This window comes from Argiope bruennichi, chromosome 5, assembly GCF_947563725.1.
Source record: "Argiope bruennichi chromosome 5, qqArgBrue1.1, whole genome shotgun sequence".
Lineage (NCBI taxonomy): Eukaryota > Metazoa > Arthropoda > Arachnida > Araneae > Araneidae > Argiope > Argiope bruennichi.
The window spans coordinates 125,992,718-126,008,599 of NC_079155.1; the positions used below are offsets into that span (position 1 = coordinate 125,992,718).

General features: G+C 31.8%; 1 protein-coding gene across 1 annotated transcript in view; it reads left to right on the forward strand.

The window, feature by feature from the left end:
• Window positions 1-518: 518 nt before the first annotated feature.
• The window catches only part of LOC129969320 (sex peptide receptor-like), a 228,553-nt gene continuing 213,189 nt past the window's right edge, over window positions 519-15,882 (forward strand). Inside the window, exon 1 of the mRNA XM_056083842.1 lies at window positions 519-759. The gene's annotated coding sequence lies outside the window, so the exon portion shown is untranslated. The remainder of the gene's footprint in view (window positions 760-15,882) is intronic.

The following is a 15,882-nucleotide window of genomic DNA, read 5'->3' on the forward strand; positions in this document are numbered from 1 at the left end:
CTTTATATTCTTTCATAATAATTAAATATTTATATTTGCAAGTAAGGGAACCGATAAATAAAAATTATCATAAATTTTATCACTGCGCTTTTATATGGATAAAGAATTATGACATGGATTTAGGATATTTCAATAAAATTAGATAATTATTTGATGCTAACAGCAGAAGTTGAGAATTAATACTTCAAAATTATTCTTCCTAATATTTTTATAATGATCATTCATTAGTTTCCTTTTTTGAGTTATTGGGTATGTCACTATAAATTTTATTGAATAAAAGAGGTTTTTTCACCCTCAACGCAAGAAAACTGGACAGAAATATCAGGAAGGCCATTCGCTTTTATCGCTGTTTTCCGAAGTACATTTCCTGTGCTAAAATATATACTTACAGTTTAATACTAATGAAAGAAGACGAATAACATCAAATCCAACTCCAATGATAAGCAAACTTCTTCTTTTCCGGTTTCATGTTACAACGCCAATATAAAAAGATTGACCTTCAGACTGTTCGCGTCTCTCGCCAAATGTAAAAGTGAACAAGATAGCGTCCACATATTGTTAAAGAATCTCATGAAAATGAAAGCTTGTTTTATCTAACATAAATGGTTGCTCGAAAATGAATTATTTTGCATTTGTAAATCGCAAGTTCCATCGATATGAATCTGTGCCAGAAGAGTTTGATTATTGAGAAAATGTTAAACTTTTTATAAGATCTTTGCAGTGATCTTCTGTGATATAGATAATAAGAGTTTAATAGAGGTAAGATTCTTTTCTTATTCATTCATTTTAAACTATCATTTACTATCATTGTCTGATCTGAAGGTGACACATTTTGAGATTGAAATGGATGATTCGAATAAACGTTTGTTATTTCATTAATTTAGCATTTTATCCAGACGTTCGAATTCAAAACAAACATTGTTTGAAGCTTCATCATTTAGAAGATGAAGAGTTTTAATTTTCATAAATTAGAAATATTCCCAAAATATTGTTTCAAAGAAAATGAACAAATAATTTTAAGATTAAACTTCAAGTCAACAAAACAAATAAAAATTTTCATAGATACATATTCATTAAATTAGCACAGAGCGTGAATTCTTAATTCCTTTTATTTAATTTGTTACGTTATATTCCATTTAACAGGTTTTATAAAATAATAATTTTTACTGTTATATCCATTTGAAAATTATTATTTCGGTATAATTTTTCGTAATAATTTATTACTTTTCTTTCTAATTAATGAAATCATTAACTAATGGTTATGATTCATTTTCATATAATAATATTACTTTAATCCTTTTTTCCCATGACATTTCCAAATAAATTCTATTTTCTATGATGTGTTGACCAGTTATTAGAAGAATAACCTTGTAATAAGCTCAGTCAAGGGCCGAAAGGTGCTTAAATATGGTACTGCATCGTCAATAAATAGATAACACGCCATTTCGAATAAAGTTAGGCAAGTGTAAAAATAAGAATATAAAATTCAACTTATTTGCTTTGACTATTTGCTTTTAGAAAGGTATATAGAATATATTTGAATAGAGATAGAATGAAAAACTGCAATCGATGCTGATTTCTTTCAACTATTGACATCCCAGTCACGTTTGCAGCTTTTTTGTCAATTTGGACACAATGGAAATATGGAGCTACACAGTATTTCTAAAGTTATAATGCCTTTTATGACCTGCTTTTTGATGCCAATTTATAAAAAAATGGAACAAAGTAATGCAATTAAGCACTAAACAATTATTTACTGAACATGACGTAATAATAGCATCAGGTGTCATTTGAAATTAAATTATTGAATTTTCTCTTCAAGAGTCCTTTGTTAAAAAGTTAATTAATGTAAAAATATATTGCTAAAAATAGAAATTTTAATAAGGAAGGCATCCTCCCTTGGTTTTAATGTATTGGTGGTAGAGGGTTTTTTTTTTTTTCAAATCATTGTCGAATACGAAATAGGTAATAAAGATCATTTGGGGAACAATAATCTTTATTACCTATTTCAGTATCATTAACAGTCTCAGAGGTCTACTTAAATCTATCAGATTAAGTTTCGGGGCCGGGATAGCCCGGTTGGTAGGCGTCGGAGTGTGAGGCCTTGGGTTGAAAGTTCGAACCCCGCTGGCCGAAGACTCCCCGAGTACCTAGTGGCTGGTGCACGTATAAATCTGTCGTACCCACAAAGTTCTGCAACTCGAGACAATACCACTGGGAGGTACTGAATCAGAGGTGATCAGGTTTAAATTACGATCTGTGAAGGAAATGTAATTAAGAAGTCCGCCCCATGAAAAGGGCTGTGACGCATGAGTGGCTAAGTCTTGCTCTTGTCCTTAGATAGCGCTACTGAAACAAGAGACACTAAAGCAGGGCTTAAAATCTCGGTAGTGGACTTGTCTGTGACAAGTGCCATCAGCAACAACAACCGATTAAGTTCCAAAAATTTAGCCAAGTGGTCCTTTCGTTCCTTAGCCTTGATTCTATATAATTCTTCGATGAATTTAGTTTGATGAAGAAATGCATGAATATCCCCTGTATTAATTAATAGTGCCAACATATGATCTGATAGAGGATCTCGTCTCTACATCCAATTGTCTACAACTGCGTCTTTTAACAATGATAAATTTCAATAATGTGATTATTGCTCTCTCCAAATTAGCTCACGATCTGAATCGCTCTATGGAGTACATTGAACCCTTTGCACTCGAAAAAGTAATTCGATGCATAATAATTCGTCTAATACAAAGATTAGTCTATTGCTCCGAAAAATAAATATATATAATTGTTTTTAGTCGAATTCCTTAGAAAAATAAATAAATAAAACGTCAAAATGATGTACGGTCTTTTAGTGGTGAGTGAGAGGCGCTATACGAGTGCAAAGATTTGAACTCACTTATAAGTGATACACCCGTTATGGTTTGGTTCAGATAACACGCTATCTTGGTCAAATGTAAACGGACACTTCTGTGCTGTTTTGAGGAGGAATACACATGAGTAACCTTTTTGTGTGCAATTATCGATTATGAAGATGTCTTCACCCGATATTTTCGTTCCTACTACAGTGAAATGATTTGAAGCGAGTTGTTGTAAATAAATGGCTCCTCTTCTTCGGATCGAAATTTCTAAAACGGAATTTTCTGTAAACGTTTTAGTGTGTGGACGACCTAGATCAAGTCTCATAGAGCCCAGTTTTCAGAGAAAAAGGGAATCTAACCTACACTGAAAGACAAACACACTAAGCTTTCTAATAGTATTAGTTGTTCTCCTTAATCGCCCACCACCTTAACGGTTCGGATAAACGACCTCTCTGGAGCATTATCAGCAATATATTTATAGACAAAATTGAACATTAACAAACAATGAACGAAATTATTTTTAAGTTAGGGCATTAAGATCTTCATATTTTCCTCTTGCTCTCTTTTAGCAATTAAATACTAGATAAAAATTTGCAGCTTCTGAACTTATAATTCTATGTTAAATAGAATGATCAAATACCAGTTTCAGATGTGTGTAACACGTTCACTGCCATGATTCAAACCTGATATCCGGACCACTTGTCTTATTAGACGATTCTTTCTTTGACGTTTCTTAATTATAGCAGAGACATGGGTCATCTAATGAGACAGATGGCTCTGTGTAATTAGAAAGTAAGTATGATCCACCGGTAATGATCATGGCAATGAACGTGTTCAACTGTTACGGTGGTTTCACCCACGGCGGAATTTTCCACTTTGGCGAGTTGACTGTCGCCGCTCTAAAACATCCAGTGTTTACACATTTGGTGCCAAAATCTCCCTCGCCGTTTCTTGTCACCTCAAAGCAAACCATATGAAAAATAGTGTAAGAAGATATTTTTTTCTGGTGTAAGAGGAATTTTATGGCAAAATGCCCTAGATATAAGGATATTATGCTCGTCATGATACTGACAACTGTAAAAAATAGCATCTTTGTGATTTAATATAAATATTTTAAGATGCAACTGTTTTCTTTTCATAATTTTATTTCATTCAAAAATATTATTGTGATATTAGCAGTCATGAATGTAATGAAACTTCTAAAAAAACATGTATTATTGTTTTTAATTTTCCGATAATGCTTATAGTTTTATGAATAAAATCAACGGTAGTCATTAAAATAATCCGGAACACCTAATATGTGAATAAAGATTCTCTGCCACCACAGAGTGTCATCGCAATCCCGATCTCCTTCACATTTGAGAAAGTGAGGGGCAAATGTGCAAGATATGAGAAAAAGTATGGATTAATCAAAATTATTTCTCAGCTTTTCTCTTAACGCATCGGAATGGCAAATTTCATGCGAAGCGTTTCTGTCTATAAATATATATACCAAGAGTTTTTATCTCAGAAGAAATGGTCTTTTTCGGATAAATACAATCAAAATTTCACCATCGATGTTCAGGACAAATTTAGTTTAGTTATACTAACACCACATTCTAAAACAACACTAGGGCTATTTTGGGACTGACCTCGTAATTTTGAACCGCGGTCAGATGACCTGAACTGGCGCCCCCCTCTTCAAACTTCCTCACCACACCAGCGGGAGGACGTTTGGCCCCGACGGATTTAACTTGCCCAGATCTGCTTACACGACGGTTCTTCGGTGAAATTGTGCCTCGAATCTGAAGTCCTTCGGTTCCGAAGCCGAGACCTTACCAGGCCACACCGCGGCCCAATATTTAGGCAATATTGTTCACAAAAGACCAATTGATTTCAAAATAACTGTTTTAAACACAAAGGTGAAGAAACTCAAAAACGCTAGAAAAATAGAAGTGTGTATAGAGTTGCCTTTTGTCGTGTAGTCTTTAACCGGACGGCGATGGCAAGACTGCCTTCGACTACAATGTCAATCGGCAGTTGCATAGCCATCGCGAATGGTAAATTGGCTTTGTGTGTGTTTATTTTTCTGTTTAATGGTTAAGCTCTGAGTTATTTCAGTGCCCTATTATTGGATTTCTGGTGGGAACAATTTTTCGCATCCTGTTTGTAACCAATCCTACGTTTATCTTCCACCAGAAATAACTGCAGTTTTATATGCATTAGAAGAAATTTCAGAGAGACAGGCAAAAAAGTTTATTATTTATACCGACTCTCTAGGTGTGTTACAATCGCTACAATCATTTTATCTTCATCGTCATAATTATCCTTTGGTTTTCAAAATTCTAGATATTTTTAACAAACTGACTTCTCGGGATTTTATTATTTTATTCTGTTGGGTACCCTCTCATGTAGGAATTCTGGGCAATGAGGAGGCAGACAAGGCTGCTAAATTGGCAAGTATTCCAGCGGTCACATCTATTCCTGTAAGCGACTTAAATAAGCACACTAAAAGGCTTCTTTATTCCAAATGGCAAGCTCAGTGGGACCTTGAAACTAACAATAAACTACATACTATTAAACCTCATGTACAATCGTGGTCTTCATTACCTAATCGAAAAGCAGACACAGTATTAACCCATTTACGCATTGGACATACGAGATTCACCCATCTCCACTTGTTACTAGGTGAACAACCACCTCTATGTTCCCAGTGTGATTGTCAAATGTCTGTCCAACATATATTGTCAGAATTTCCAAATTTCAATGCTCAACGTTTGCACTTCTTTCAAAATACGAATACACCATTACCTTTCTTACTTGGTAAGACACCACATGTTCAAATTTTTGCATTTTTGAAATCAATAGATTTTTATCCACATATTTAAGTTTTCTTCATCTTTCTCAAATGTTTTCATTTTGTTTTTATAGCTGAAATTTTATAATTTAATCCTGAAAAACACAGTTTGGCGCAGCATAGCCAACATCATGGCTCTTGTGCCAATAAAATCCACAAATCCAAATCTTCCACCTGAAATCATTAGGAGCAGAAATGGGGATTACAAAAAGTAAGGCTTCTGTTAACTGCAGCAATAAGACGCAATTCCAATTCAGTGTGAGATCTGTGTGAAATTCTATTAGAAGCTGAGCGGTAGCTAAACTTGTCGATAATTCTGCAATTTGAAAGCCTTAGATGTCTTTGAAAAGAAAATTAAGTATGTTAGCAGAAATTTGTAAATGTCCTAGGGAGTCTCTCACACTTCACTTAAGGAAAGCTGGGAATTTTCTTAGACGTTTATAAAGGAACTTGTGTTTATGCGAGTTCCGTCAATTGATCAACATCGCTTTTGAAACAGAACTAAAGCAGCAGTTGTATAATTTATTCCAGATTTGATGATAAATGTATGATAGAACTCCCTTACAGCTTTGTGTTATGAATAACGATGACATCCAATGCTTGATGGAAAAGATGTTTAGGTCGCTCCTTTCTCCATATGTATCGTTTATCAAGGTAAGTCAAAATAAATAATTGTTACATACATTTTTATATCTCATTTTTCGTGTTGAAAACACCCGAAGACCTGTTATTAGAAGCTTACTAAGAAAGCTTTAATTTTTGTTTGTTCGCTAATTGAATGCGACCAGACAACCTAAATTTCGATGTGAAAAACTTTAAGTATCTGTGAATGAAAAAGGGTTCGAATGGAAACAAAGATTGAATTATTGGATCTATCAAGCCTAAAATAATCCGAACAATGAAACCTAGTTTGAGACATTCAGTCAATTTAATTAGTGCAAGAATGTAGTACATATGATATAAAATTATCAGCCGTAAATGTTACGATGCTGAATCTTCATTGTTCTTTTACATTGCTCTCACGGAAAGATAATTTGATGCATAGTTATTCACTTAATACGTGAACCTGTTTATTATATCAAAAAATATACATGCAAGTGTTTTAAGTTGAACTTCCATGAAAATTTAATTTTTTTTTTAAATAAATAAAATGTTAAAGATGCACCTTCTTGAATGGTGACTGAGAAGCACATTCGCATGCAAAGGGTTAAAAATATCATTCCCGTTTAGCTTTTCTTTAAGTAACTGCACAACGAAATATATAATGCTGATATTGACGATATCATCGAGTTTAATAGCATTAAAATTTATAATAATAATAATCAGATAGTAATGCAGCTGCTGTGTAAATACAACCATCAATTAGAGGTTAGAGAGAAATTATGTATTAGTTCATTTATAAGCCGTCCCATTTTGAAAATACATGAAGCAAGATACACAGGAATGCATTTGTCAGTTTCACAGAAGATGAAGTCAATACATGAACTGCTGATTTCCTTCTGAAAACTTCCATGTCTTGCTAGCATCAGTGTTTAAAACCGAACGATTGAGAGTATAATACACGTAAAAAGATACATAAGACGAAACCCATCCATTTCACAGATGGTGAGGCGAATGCATCATGTAATCTGTGCATTTGTGATCATTGATGAATTCGTGTCTTGAAAATCGAAATTGAGATGCAACCAAAAACCCACTGTAACCTTATGGGGCATTAAAATTCGCAGGAATTATGAACTATCAGCTAGGAATACAAAATTCTCAAAGGGTTCAAGTCTTATTTAAATGTTTTTTTATTTAAAGTACCGGGGGTACCTTTTTATTAAGAATCGAATAGTAAATGAGGAAATATCAGTATTGGAATAGTATATATTTTAAATACTGGTGGCTTTTACTTTGTTCATTAAAGACGCTCTCTCACATAGATTTGAAAGTCAAAGAGATTTTCTGAGAACCTATCAACCCCTTGAGAACATAGCTGTCATTGTAGTTTTTGAGGGAAGGGGAGGGGTATGACAGTTTCCTTATCGGTGAATGAGAAACTCAGACGTTCCATTTTTCTGAGGTACCCGGACTTGAATGATCTTAGGAATGAGAGGGTTAATTTATTATTTATTTAGAATAATAAACGGATATAGTTTCTGCATTGATAGTAAATATAAATGCAGAAAGTGTTATTTCCAATCTGGCTATTTTTAATCGTTATTTGCCGTCATTCTATCATTATATTATTTCTTAAAATCTAATCAAAATGATACTAACAATAATGTACTGACAATAAGGGAATTTCATATTGATGTAACAATCGTAAGTATAGATGCAGCAGTAATGAAAACCATTCAAAGTACTCCTGTCAAAGTTACTTGAAACATTTTTGTAAAACATTAAAACTATGGAAAATCACTGCATTGAAATAAAATTAGTATAGATCCAGGTTTTTAATATTTAAAGAAGCGTAAAAATTATTTTGCACGCTACGAAGTAGAAACGACGTTGATATTTCGATTAATATTTAATCAATGAATCAAAGTTCTAAATAATCTGTAGAAATCTATTCCATTCTAGAAATAAACCTCTTCCATTGGAAACATCTCCCTCCAAGAACTGTTCTGTTCGTTCAGTTCTCTACTGTTCGCTTCAGTATCCTGAGACGAGCACTTTTCGACGATTCTATCACACTAAGGGGTGAGACGCGGAAGGATGTGCGCATTTCTGGAATTGACTTGATTGTTAAATGTAAACATCTCCTCCTTTCATCTTCCCTCTAATCTCTATTTTTTCGAATTAAACACACCCTAATGCATGCGCAAAAGTGCTGAGGATTTTTAGAATCCGTTGGCAAACAATGCACACAAGTATGGTAGCTCTATTCTGTTGATTACATAATTTGTTCATAATCTATAAACATTATACAAGAACCTTGTTCTTTAAATTGCAATTTTATGCATCTTTTAGAATTCAAGCAACTGTAAATTTTGAATGACAGTGGGTACAAAAAGTATTTACACACTTACATTTTTATTTGCAACTCATAAAAAGAAGCATTAAGAAATACAAAAATTGGTATTGCCAAACCAGAATAAGTTTAATCATCTAAATAAAATAAAAAAAAATACAATATAAATAACATTTTTTTTGTAAAAAAATTAAAATATCTCGTGTCAAAAAAGTATTTGCACACCCGCATGAATACAAAAGAAACATAATATATAAGCAAATTTCAAATAACTAATATTTAGTATGCATTCCATTAGCATCTATTACTGCTTGTAAGCCTTTTAATTAATTTTCTGTAACAGTTGGGTCAGTATTAGGCCACTCTTCAATAAGGGCTTGTTTAAGTGCAGATTTGCTTGAAATCTTGTTTTCTTATTTTTAAATCCAAAGAATTCCACAAATTTTCCAAAGGACTTAAGCCTGGTGATTGTGGTTGAGTAGTAAGTATTCTGGGTACATTTTAGAGCAAAATCAGTCATGTTATACAGGCAGTGTGCTTGGGATCATTGTCTTGCTGAAAATAGTACGAATTACTGATACCCAATCTTATTGCACTTTGTGGCAAGCTATCTCGCAACACATCAATATAGGTTCGAGCTGTCATATTCCCCCGAATGAAACATAAATTACCAACTCTTTTGCTAGCCATGCAGCCCCAAACCATAAGAGCCTCCTCCACGTTTAACTGTAGGTAATAAATTTTTAATATGAAAAGCAGTGCAAGGCTTCCTCCAAACTCATTTCCTGCCATCTGATTTAAAGATATTGAACTTGCTCACGTCGGAGAATGACATTTTCCCAGAAATCAGTTGGCTTGTTGATATATTCTTAGCGAATTCAATTTCTTCAGTCTATTTCGTTCATTTATGAAAAGTCTTTTCCTTGGAAATCTCGCTTAAATTTGTGCATAGTGCAGGACATTTCGAACACTTGAGGCACAAATTTCAGCAAATCAACTGATAAAGTATTGACAATACCTCCTTTTATAGTTATGTTTATACGCATGTTATTTACTGCGGGGTGACTATCAATTAATTAGCATAAAAATGTAAATTTGCTAAAGTTAAATTGAGTGTGCAAATACTTTTTTTGGCATATTTTAATTTTGTTGTAAAAAAATTTTTTTATTCGTATCATTGTATTTTTTTTTTGTAATTAGTTTAGATGAATAAGCTTATTTTGTTTTTAAAATGCCAATTTTTGTATTTCCTAATGCATTTTTTATGAATTGTAAACAAAAATATATGCGTGCAAATACTTTCTGTACCCACTTTGCTTTAAGCACTAGAAAAATAAAATAATCTTGAGTATTTTGTTAATCGTATTATTGTTAAATGTATTATTGATTATTCCATTATCTTCATTTAATTTCAGAAATTTTGAATTTCAAACAAAATTTTTCTTAAACTTGCATTCTTTTCGCATAAAAAATGAATGTTTTAGTTAATGTTTGATTCTCATTTGCCATTACTATTTTGTTGATATACGATATTCAAACCAATATCGAAATGTTAGACGAATAACTCAGGAAAACCTTAAGTATGATCACATAACTATGGAATAAAAATAATTTTCTTTAAATAAAGATTTCTGAAAAATATGAAATTAAAAGCGGGAATAAAACCAACAATTCTCAGCAGTTACAGAAAGCGATGATTTTGTAGACTTTCAGAGGATTTTCTCGTATGTACTCACTGACCAACTATGATAAATCCGAAGAATAAATTATTAATGTCTTCATAATTTCTGTTAGTTATTAGACACGTACGTAATCTTTTCGATTAAAGTAATTTTTTGTTGATATTGTTTGGACATTGATGGTAAACCAGAATTACCAACTTCACCCAAAACTCTTTTCACCACCAACATATATTTATTCCCTTTTTTTCGTAGTTATCTCTCACCTTGTCCAGTGTAATATTAATTCGTAATGGGTATTTATAGGAATGAGTATTCTTAGGAAGAGGACATGTATTGTTTCGTGTTATTGATTGCTCAATTTCCATCCATCAACTTCCTTATATTGCCCAGTTTACTTTCCCTATGTGGTATGATTGAACTGTGTTAGGATATTAAATTTATTCTTCTTATAGAGCAGGGAACAAAGGCATTCCAGCATAATAACGCCCTTTCATTGCATGCGTTTAGATTGTGTCAAACATATTCCGAATTCTTTTCGTTATTTCAGAGTTTCGTACTGTTAAAAACCGGTGATAGACTGTTTGGAAAATGTTCTTTCTTCCCAAGATTGATAATACTCCAAACCAATATTTTTAGGTTAACTGCTTATGAAACTTGTATAACACCAGGATTATCTTTTCTTCTAACAGAAAAAAAGCTCCTTTGTAGAATTCATATCTGCTTTTCATACACTTACCCAAAGTTGTTTTTCATTTTCTTGTGGAAAGTCTCACCGCCATTTTTCAATTACTGTAAAATGGGCTTTATGTGTGCGACGGGGCATAAAAGAAAGGCAACACGGCCGCCCTGTCATCATCAATCAGTTCCTCATCAGTCACTCTTTTGAACGACCAGATTTCTTAGATTTTATTCACCTATAGGAAGTAAAGTTGAGGTGTTTCTTTTCTACTTTAAGTACATAATACACTTACTTGATTAAACAGTGGGAAGAACAACGAATTATATTGTCCTTTTCGCTTTTTTTTTTAACTTTCACTAGAAGTCTTTATGTGAAATAACCCTAAAGTAGGGTATATTGAAATTTCAATATTCTTTTTTTTTCTCACTTTTTTATATAGATTGAGTTGGTTATGTTTTCTTGCTTGAAATTTAAAATATTGGAAACTTTTTAATAAATAGATGGAGCATTTTTATTTTATTTTATAAGAGTTAGCTCATTCAAATCTAATTAATTTTAATGTACTAATAAATTATTAATTATTAATTTGAATGTATTTAGAAACCCCGTCAATCAATTGAAAGGGTTAACAAAAATTCCTTCTTAAGACAAAAGAAAGGGAGCATTTCTTGAAGTCAAATAATTTTTCTAAAGAAATTATCCTTGATTTTAAGTTATATAATTCTTAATTCAGATGGCGCTTGATATAATCTTACTATTATAAATGAAATCATTTTTTTTTGTAATTCTCTTTCTCATGTATTTACTCTAACTATTCAATCAGCGTAGATCAAAACTCAATAATTTTTTTTCTATAAAGTGTCATTTTTACAATCATATTTGCAAATATCTAAGTAGCCGCAAGTCAGAAACATAAATTATGAAGCTGCATATTTTTAAAAACTAATAGTAATTTTTAGTTAGAATTCCTGATTTGAGTAAAGGCTCTATTATTATATTATATTTACATTTACTATAATATATTCAATGCATTTTATTAAATATACTAAAGTCAGCATATTTCAATCAATATTACAGTCAAAGTCATTATAAGTATAAAGAATAATTATTAAAATAGAAAAAAAAGTAGTTTTAAACATCTCTACATGTAAATTAATATTTTTTTTTTTTGTTAAACTGTATTCTAGGACCTTAAGTATATTCATAATATAGCATCACTTAACGTGCAACTCCACCCATCGTAATTTTCCAATTTTACTTGAGAAAGAAAGGGTTTAATTTTTCGCAACAAATAACAAATATTTCTTTTTTTTTCCCACAGATGATGTAAAAGTCATTCTATATGTGAAAAAGTTAAATATTCATTATCAGTCCCTAAAAGTCCCCTCCCCTTTTGGCAAACTTGGAAAACGGAGATGGGTGGCGTTGCTTTTTCAGAAGACCCTATTCTGCTTTTATGAATAATGAAAGTGAAATATATTCTTCATAAAAAAAACATGAACAATGTATACAGTAGACTCCTAACCATCTGGCCGTATATGACAAAAAGGTAGGTCATATAACAAAGATACTGAGTAAGTGGGGAGCAGAATTTCTACTCCACCTTTACTGTTAAAGAAATTTTATGCATCGAAAGCTTTTCTCCGTAAAGCTTATTAAATTCCAGCTGAGAAGATGTTATTTTTATTTTTTAACAAAACGACAAACTCCTAAAGCGCAATTATTCTCGTCTTAATACAAATGAAAATCATTCATATTTAGATATGAAATATACAAATAATAACTTATATTTGTATGTATATATGTAATAACGTATGTATGAATGCAATAATTTTTAATTAAAACGGGTTCTAAAAATAATTCCCTAATCACTCAAACTCTAGGTTCAGTTGAGGGGCCGCGGTGGCCTGGTGGTAAGGTGTCCTCTCCGGAACCAGAGAGTTTCAGGTTTGAGGCCTAATTCCACCAAAGAACCGTCGTGTAAGCGGGTCTGGTGCACGTTAAATCCGTCGGGGCCAAACGTCCTCCTGCTGGTGTGCTGTGGAAGTTTGGAGAGAGTGGTGCCAACTCATGTGTCATTCTCGTCATCTGGCAGCGTTTCAAAATCATGAGGTCTGTCCCGAAATAGCCCTAGTGTTGTTTTAAAAACGGGACGTTAATATAACCAAACCAAACCAATCTAGGTTTACTGTAACTTCTGTACGCAGTAAGTAATGTTATAATAAAAATAAGTAATATTTTAAATTGAAAACTGTTATTTTAAAACTATTAAAAAGTTCATGCAGGATACAACCTTAACGAACTGGTTGGCAGACAGCTACGCCATACATGCTCTTTCACCACCTATAAGCATGGAGAATTTAGTGGTGTATGCGCCTAAAGTTTTGAAAGTTATTTTCTCGGCTTTTACTTTTATGAATGAGCTGTCAATCGATATGCAAACATCATGAGCTGAGTTTCTCTACCTAATCTGATCATTTCTGTTTCGTGGCGAAGTCTGATTCTTTAATCTTCTAATACACTTTTAAGATTCTACATTCTTAAATTTTAAAATCTTCCCATTTTGGTTGAAAAAATTATTTGATCATTAACATTAAAATTTGGAAATTATCAGTGGTAATGAGTGAATTCGAATGGTTTCAATAAAAAACGATGAGGTTGTTTCATTTTTTATTTAACTTTTTCTCACCAAATAGTGATTTAACATACGACATTATTTGCAGAAAATATGTTAAATGTATTGAAATGTGCTTTTCTTAACATTTCTCCAACATAGGAAGATGTTCTCTTCATAGTCTGCGACAAACAAACATAATATTTGTTCAAAACCAATATTTGTTATTCTTTTCTCAAAAAACAAAAGTGCTTTATTTCCCATGTTTTGTTTCTTTTTTGTATTTCATTGTTAGGCCATGTCCAGTAAAAAATAAACTATTTGTAACTATTATTAAGCTCAAAATATTTTTGGTTTAATATCAGTATTATTTCTTTGATACAAACCGTGAATTGTATTAACAGTGCTCCTCTGGTATGAGCTCTCACTTTATTATATTGAGAAATATCAGAATATAAGCGAAAGTGAAATGATCTTACTATAATTTTGTCTACAGTTTACAACCATACCCGTAACTAATAGTATTTCCCTTGGACTGGTATATGATCTAATCGCCTGTTGATGGATTATGTAATGGTAAGAAAAATCTTCAGGCAAACTTAGTTTCTTTTTAGACAAAGAAGCAGAATTTTCCTTTTGTGTGTGTGTGTGTGTGTGTGTGTGTGTGTGTGTGTGTGTGTGTGTGTGTGTGTGTGTGTGTGTGTGTGTGTGTGTGTGTGTGTGTGTGTGTGTGTGTGTGTGTGTGTGTGTGTGTGTGTGTGTGTGTGTGTGTGTGTGTGTGTGTGTGTGTGTGTGTTTCCATTGCTTTCAATGGACGTTTATTTTCATAGTACTAATTCCCTAACTTTTTAAACTGATCCAATATATTCAACATGAATTTGAGATAATACATAATAATCCAACCAAGTTCAGATGACGTTTTTTAAAAATGATTATATTTGAAGCAATATTTTGTCTTTTTTCAAATGACATTTATGGAAAAACTTTAAATCATTAAATACTTTAGTATAATATATAAATATCTTTTAAATATTTGAGAAAACATAGAATTTTTTGCATTAAATTTTGCCTTTTTTTCAAACAGTCTCAATCAAAAACAAATGATGAAACTGGTATATTCTTATATATATATATATATTATAATTTATTGGCTAAGGGGTCAGAAGCAAAAATACAGAAATAACTCAAAATTCATGCAGAATAAAAGAGTTTTAGTGTAAAAGTATAATTGTTTTTTGGAATTCTGTTATTTCTTCCACGATAAAATGTGTATAACGTTTCATCATTGCATTCGTAAAAAATTATAGACTAAATGCATTGTATCAGATTTTAGACAGATATTTTTAATAATATTTTAGTTATGAAAATTTTTGGAGAAAACCACATTTTGAGGAAAATGGGCATAAAGGTTTTGTTTTTAATTTTCAATGAAATAAAAAAGAAATTTTCTTCGGATCTTCTCGTGTTTATAAATCATTTCTTCTTTTTCTAGAACAGTATTCATTTTTTTTTCAATTTTGATCATTTTTTTCTTTGACTTTTCCTCCATTTTGATGTTTTTATTTTATGATCTGATATGTAGCTGGTATTAGCAGATATATCATCAGTTTCCAACTTGAAAGTGTACATTAACTAATCTAAAGATATTATTTTTAATTATTAATATATGTCATAAGTGGGACTCAAATTCTTTCCATTCATTTATTGTTAGAAATTATAAAACTTTAAAGATGATTTGTCGTATTTCAAAGCTTCAATATATTCTCCATTTGTATTTTTTATGAACAAGCTTTGATTGAGCAAGCATGTTAATAAGTTAATTGAAATTAAATTCTTTTCTGTTTAGGATTGCCAAATAAATGATAGTAAACTGAGGAGATTCATAATGTAATGTGAAGAAACCATGAGATACTATAGGTGAACTTGTATTTCACAGTCATGTACCTCATGACTGTGAAATACTTCTAAAATAGTATACCTGTATATTAAAATTCGTAATATACAAATTCTTTATAGACGGAACCCTTGTGTAACATATAAGATTGAAAGGAAACTGTTCGGAACCAATAATCCTGGGGAACTAGGTGGTTGGAAAGGATGTTTAGTTTCTTATAAATTCCTAAAATTATATTCAACAGAATTTTTTTTCGACCCATTTCATCCGGACCTATTAAAATTGAATGAAATGCTCCAAACTAACTGAGTGAAATATTTCATTTCAGCATTGAAGAGATGCAATTTTTTTATATGAACAAAT